This window comes from Siphateles boraxobius, unplaced genomic scaffold (genome assembly GCF_051911475.1).
Source record: "Siphateles boraxobius isolate OS27281-9 unplaced genomic scaffold, OSU_SipBor_1 102, whole genome shotgun sequence".
Classification (NCBI taxonomy): Eukaryota; Metazoa; Chordata; class Actinopteri; order Cypriniformes; family Leuciscidae; genus Siphateles; species Siphateles boraxobius.
Genome location: NW_027508703.1, coordinates 7,501 through 14,845, shown reverse-complemented (window position 1 = coordinate 14,845; position 7,345 = coordinate 7,501). Strand labels below are relative to the sequence as shown.

Here is a 7,345-nt window from a genome sequence, read left to right as displayed (position 1 = left end):
TGGCCGATCACGTGAAAATCGTCCGATTCCGATCACCAGCCGATCAATCGGTGCATCTCTACTAAAAAGGTAGGATAACCCTCTCTAAAAACATTTTAAACATGTTTAGTGATAACATTGAAAGAACATTATCCCCTAACATTCTAAATATTTGGCGAGAAGTTTCCAAGCAGACACAGGACTTAACCTCTTAAAATAAGTTTGATTGTAAGTAATAGTTTGGTCACCATTGTGGAGGTCAGTGTTTGCTTTAGTTGGGCTCTTTGGCCTTGACTATTTAATGTTAGTTTTTCTCTGACTCCTAATAAGTGTCTGTTATAGCAAGAGAAAATGTGATCAAGTAAAAGTATGTTGGCTACTTGTTGATAATAAAGATATTATCATAATGTAGTGGCCTGATTTCATCCAGGGAATGGTCTCTCCATCAATTGAAAAATCCTGATCATAAAAATCCAGGATTTATACAGCATGAGATCCTGCAGAATTTTAATCTTTTACATTTTTAATGCAGAGTATTTAATACTAAAAAACAAAATCTGTGTACATTGTTTTAAATCCCTTCATAGAGACGAACACAAACCTCAAGAATCAGTGCGTGAATCTCAATAAGAATGCACCAAAAATGCATTGCAGCATTAAGCATGTCACCGTTATTGAGATTCACACGCTGATTCTTGATGTTTGAGTGTGTCTAAGTGAAACAGTAGTTCAAAATGTTAGGTTTTGTTTATTATTATACAGATTGACCTATTTAAACAATGTTCAAAGTCATGCTATATGAAAATTACTATAATAAATTACTAGAAATTAATAACACTGATCAACTGATCAGAGCACTACATGATCATTATATCATTATCAAGTAACTAACATGATCTGATCACATTTTCTCTTAATATTCTTGCCATAAGACAGTTACAGCTGCCAGAGGAAAATCTAAGATTAAAACTTCTAGAGTCCAACTGCCCAACTGCCCAACTAAAACAAACATTGATCACCATAATGGTGGCATCAAACCAAACTATTAATTTCAATAAATCATCAACATCTAAACCTCTGCTATTCTCAATAAGAACTTCTGTACACATATGACAAATACATCTGGTTAGTATAGTAATAAGTGAAGCTTGTAATGCTGTTTGTGGAGTTGTTTAATGAAGTTGGAGCCTGACATCAGATGTTTAGATGTCAACCCAAATTTAATTTTCAACCCAAATTTAATTTTCAACCCAAATTTGAAGTCTGAGCGATGTTGGAGTCCATGTCCAATAACATTTCTAGCTGAGGTGACTCACATTTTGGCCATATTATGAGGACACCGTGAGTGCGCTGTGCGGTTACACTTTTAGCTCACAGTGGTCATATGGAGAGAAAAATGTCAGTTTTGTTGAGTATCCTCATAAGAGCAGTCTTAAACGAGTTAAATAAAGTCTTAAATGAAAGTAAAGACTAAAGAGTTTTGGGAATGTGATAAGAGATTGAGATCCTCGTCTCTGTCACATGTTTGTGTGTTTCAGACATAACTTATGTACTCATAATATTATGAATAAGTACATAAATTATTTTTTATAGTTATACAAGTATAAAGTGTTTCATAGAATCATACATTTATTTATTTTACATGGACCCTTTTCACAGACTGTGCAGATTCTTTTCCAAAGTTATCACCAACACAAATCTAGTAAAGTTAATTTAGCCAAATTAAGTTAATACATTTATAATGCTATATATTGTGTTGTATTACCTAAAAGTTTGGTTTAACTAGAAGAAATTGACTGAAATAATTATATTAGCCTACTGTTGTACAGTAGATTTAACTACGTCTTAATGTAATAAAAATACTACTACTAATAATAATAAAGTGTGCATAGAAGGTTGCTTATTTTTCACTTGATCTTTTTTTAAGCAATGTTAACTTTTAAACAGCATGTAGCCTTCATATGTATTATGTACTTATGATTACCATCATAAATAATAAAGTAATTGCATTTCATTTAATATTTTTTTCAAATAGTTAAATAAAATAGAAAAACAGTTCCAACAGATTTTGCTGTGGTATCGAAATTGGTACCGAGAACCGTAAAATTGTAATGGTATTGGTACTGAATACTAGAATTTTGGTATCGTGACATCCCTAATAAGGCCTAATTCTGGCTTAGTCTAAGTCCTGTCTGTGAAACAGGGCCTAAGTGTACTAAATGAACTTAAATGTAATTAAAGAAAGTATAAATTACCAGTTTTTGAAACCATTAAGTATAATCCTAAACCCCTGCATCTATGCTGCATTTTTGTCCAGCTGCATTGTCTCACCTTTTCTTGTTCCAGTTTCTCAATGGTTTCCTCTGGAACATTCCTCATTCGCAGAAACTCAATTAGTTCATCCATCCTGTAGACATACATATGCCAGTTTTTATCCTCTCTAGGCCTTCACTCACATGACAAGTTTGATTACCAGTATATATTTAAAGAACACACACACACACACACACACACACAAGGAGTATATCAAAAATATAGTTACTACAGTAAACTCATGGTCATGAGTTTTTTATGGCTGGTGTATTTTAAATCGTAGATTTGTAGATTTAAGTTTATATGTGCACAATTAAAAGGATTTTTTGTCCTGTTTTCTCTGAAAATGTTGTTTAGATTGGGGCTGTTTTGAACTTGCTTCAAAAATACCTCAATGAGGTCTGCATCGAGAGTTTAGGTACAGTCCCTAGTTTGGGCAGTGTTTAAAATGTTTGGTTCTGCGCTTTGCTGTTGATAAAATGTTCCATGATTAAACGCACCTGCTCAGCTCGCGCCGCGCGGTTCAAACACAGCAGTTTTTCGTCTCACTTTTCACTTTCGTGTTTAGTGTTCGATGATTAACAAACGCGACATAGCCTAATCAAAGAGATTTGGTAAATTTGGTAATCTACCAATGGGAACGACAACTAAGAGAATCACAACCTGGCCCTCTGTTCACGCAACCGTAATCGATAAACCATGCAAACGTTTATGATATGCTACGTTTTAACTTACAATTACTTTTAAAAAGTGTTCAGCTGTTGTTGTACAGGCATACTTACATTCAAAACAGTTCTTCAAGCAGCACACCTCGCGCTTCAGTCGCTTGCTGACCGCATGACGTGCACACAATGCACATTGCGCCTGCGTGGATTAAGTCATAATTACGAGAAAGTTTCTCATTATTACGAGAAGTTAAGTCATTATTACGAGAAAGTTTCTCATTATTATGACTTAGTATCTCATTATATTGAGAAAGTTTCTCATAATTATGACTTAGTATCTCATTATATTGAGAAAGTTTCTCATAATTATGACTTAGTATCTCATTATTATGAGATACTTAAGTCATTATTACGAGAATTTTTCTCATAATTATGACTTATCTCATTATTATGAGAAACTTTCTCAATATAATGAGATACTAAGTCATAATTATGAGAAACTTTCTCAATATAATGAGATACTAAGTCATAATTATGAGAAACTTTCTCATTATTATGACTTAGATAATCTTTTTCTTTTTTCTCAACTATGGCGGAAACGGGCTTCCATAATCTTAAGACAAGTGTGTAACTATCTAAAACAAAAAAACAACAACAACAAAAAATTAAAAAATAAAAATAAATGAAATGAGGGTCAAGAGGGCAAGATATTCTATACAAAATTTAGAGTAGGTCTAACCAAATTAAAGTCATTACAAAATAAAAGTGTTTTTATTGCTTTCTTATTTACTGAGGATGAGATGGTGTTAAGGTACATTTCAAATTCTTTCAAAAAAACTATAAAAATTGGTTTGTTGTTGGAGAATTTACATTTATGGATATAGAATTTCCCAATAAAATAAATTAAATTGGTTACAAAGCAGGCTTTTTTTTAACGGGATCAGAGTCAAAGTATCCAAAAATAATGTCTTTAAAGGTTACTGATATATCTTGCTGGATATTATCTTTAATAAACTTGCCAATACTTTCCTATAGTTGTTTAGTATAGAAACATGACCAAAATAAATGCTAAACAGTTTCTGTATGAACTTGGCAAAATGAGCATCTTGTATCAATATTACTTTTATATTTAATCATGAAATATTTAGCAGGGTAAAATTTATTTAATATTTTGAAGGATACTTCTTTTACTTTATTTGTAAAAAAATATTTTTGTGGTAAATTATGCGTGCTCGAGCGCTAGCAGAGCAGCAGCCGTGACGTCACAGGCAGCGCGAGTTCCATGACCGTCACAGACCGAGTTCAACAGCCGTTATCAGACTCAAGATTCACTAACGGACAAAGTGTTACAAACGCAGTTTACCGCTTTGAACAACAGGCACACAGTGTCTACACCGCTGGTTGAGATCCAGAATCTGACAGAATACGGTGTCATTCAATATATATTACACAATATAAATTGAGTTACTTTGACGGAATCTTCTGATCATAACAGTACGTTAGTTCAGTCACTAACGGACGAAGTTTGCAAACGCAGTTCACGGCTATAAACAACAGGCAGAGACAGTGTCAATCCGACATCATGTTGTCCGCAAACTTCCCACTGGATCTGAAGATCGTGTCCGAGGTGTTCGGTGGGAGACAGCTGAACACAACTGTGGCTTGTGTGGACCACACAACAGGTACTGAGTTATACACATCAGAACTGACACACACATAGACATAAATGGCAGCCACCCGTCCCGGTTTTTCCGGGATTGTTCTTCTTTTTAACAACCTGTCCCGGGAAATGTATACACTCTCCCGGGACACTGAATGTCCCGGTTTTCAAAAGGCTAACTTTATGACTCCTGAAGTGTGTGATATTCTTCATACTCTGTGTGTTGGTCAGTTCACAGCAGTGACAGAAATTAATTTTTCCCAATACGTTTCAATTGATTTTTTACATTTTATGGGCACTTTTACCTTTTATACATTTATTTTAAACCTACTTTTAAGCATGCACCACCTTTTGTATGAATTCCACACATTTAATCAAATTAAATTATAATAATAAGACACAATAGGGCTTCTACCAATAAAATTGTATCAACAAAATCTTTGCAATGGAGAGGAAACACAGAATCTGCATCTGAAGTGGCATTTAAATGCATTTACACAGACTGTTTGATGACAAATGAAGAACCTGCAGTTATGCATAAATAATGTTTTGATGTTAAACATAAAACGTTGAATATTGATATTTGAAATGATGTAAAACATGAAAAGGTACTTTAAATGTAAGATTAAAACTGCCGGTATGAGGCAGCAAGTCACTGTTAATGAGTGAGTAATTGAGATTTAAACTGATTCTTCAAAAAGCTGATTCATTCAGTGAGGAAACGCCTCGCTGTGTTTCTCAGAGACTAATACAGCGCTGTGGCTTCGTTTTCAACTGCTTTAGTTGGCGAAATAGAGTTAAAACTGGCAATATTGTGTCTTAAATGTACTTCACTTAATATTAACTTCTTGTTTATTAAACTTGTATAAAATCAAAATCACATTTTGTTATCATGCTATATCCGGGGAAAACTGCACTCTTTGTGTGATATTATATTAGATGAACTAGCCTATATTAAATGATATAAAGTCACACAATACACGACTACATCACGTAGTGTACACTCTATGGGTGTGTGAAGGATATACTTTGGTATTAAACAAGCTGGGTACATTTTTTGCTCAGAAACTGCCAGCAGGACTTACAGAAAACCGCATCACTGGATGCACTGTATCCCAACATGCCGAATCTCTCATACCTGCGATTAACGACATAACGATACAACAATATTACTGTGAATGGAAATCGTTGCACATTATATGACCTTGAAAGGTTTAACAAAAAAAGAAATACTAGTCTCATGCATTCTTCATTTCAGGACAAAGCGATGGAGAAAGTATTGGTTTGAGTCTGGAACCAACAAAGGGATATAACTCTAATATAATGAGCTCAACGTGATCATATTCTCTGATGATTTCTCCTGTGTTTTCAGGCTCTTCTCGGATCATCCCTCTGGTTCTGGTTCCTGTGGGTCTGATCTCCACTGGATTCTTATTACGGTTTCTCTGGAAGGAGCTTCAATCTCAAGGTAAAACTCCTTTAATACTTTACATGGAGAAACTCTCCATTTATACCGAGTTTAAAACCGATAGATTTCTTTGACCTGTTTCCCACTTTCTGGCACCACCTATAGGCTGCAATGAGACATGAGCAAAATAGATACTTGATGTGTATTTATTTATGCATTTATTTATTTATTATATCGGCAGCTTTGACATTCCATAGTGGAAAACGTGTTTATTTAAGTGAAGAATATGTCGTTTGACATACTTGCTGTTATATACGGTTCAAAAAGGACAAACTAGTTGTACATTCAGTGCTATTTAGGGATGCACCGATCCGATACTCAGCATCGGTATCGGCTCCGATACTGCCATTTTTGCCGGATCGGGAATCGGTCAGACGAGGCCGATCCAAATCCGATATTGTGCGTCTACTATTCTGTGTTATAGTTAACCCACAAAAGGCACAAATATTTGCCCCACAAAAGGCACAAAAACATTATAAAGCACCATAAAGTTTTCGTGCACTATCTTATAAGTGTTCTGAAGCCATTATGTAGTATAATGTGAGATATAAATTAATATTTAAGTCATTAAATTCAAGATCACGTAAACTTTTTCCCTCTGCTGCGGCTGTCAATCATTCTCCATTCAGCATCAAACAGCGCGTCACGTTCGGGTACGACAGTCAACATGATGAAACTCTCTCCAAGATGATTCAATGTTAATATTATTATACTTGATCTGTAGATAAAGGTCTATGGTTTCGCATAAAACAACTTTATATTGCTGGACTTTATTGCTGTAACTAAATCATGTTACTTTCTACCGTGTGTCTGTTAGATCACAACACTGGAGTCAGAGCACTATCATTGTTCTTCACGCGCACAGTAACTGATATTTAAAACTGTTAAAAGAAAAGGCACAATAAAGTATTGCATAGAGATAGATACTGTATAATACTCTACGCATCGATATGTATTTCCTTTGTGCTTTGAACTTTTCAATGCGGACTCGACGTGCTGCGCGCTGTGACTCCGTGTTGCTTCAAGCGCATCATTCTGCGCTCGGGATGCGCATAAGCGCTTTGTGCCGCACTGTATAGCAGACTTTTGCGCAATGAAGGATTATTAATAGCCTTTCTTGTTCTGTCCTATATATCATATGTTGCTGCCTCATTAAACAGCTGTGCTATACATTTAAAACATGTCTCAAATTACATAGCCTAGGCTACTATAAAAAATTATCTGTTTGATTTTTGTTATCTTGTTTTTCATGAATGTATT

At 34.7% G+C, this 7,345-nt stretch overlaps 1 long non-coding RNA gene across 1 annotated transcript; it reads left to right on the top strand.

Annotated features, from left to right (window-relative positions):
* The first annotated feature begins 4,197 nt into the window (after positions 1-4,197).
* On the top strand, positions 4,198-6,089 carry LOC143752219 (uncharacterized). The gene is made up of 3 exons (XR_013207353.1): positions 4,198-4,302; positions 4,482-4,639; positions 5,990-6,089. It is a non-coding gene; the product is annotated as an uncharacterized LOC143752219 (long non-coding RNA).
* Positions 6,090-7,345: the final 1,256 nt, after the last annotated feature.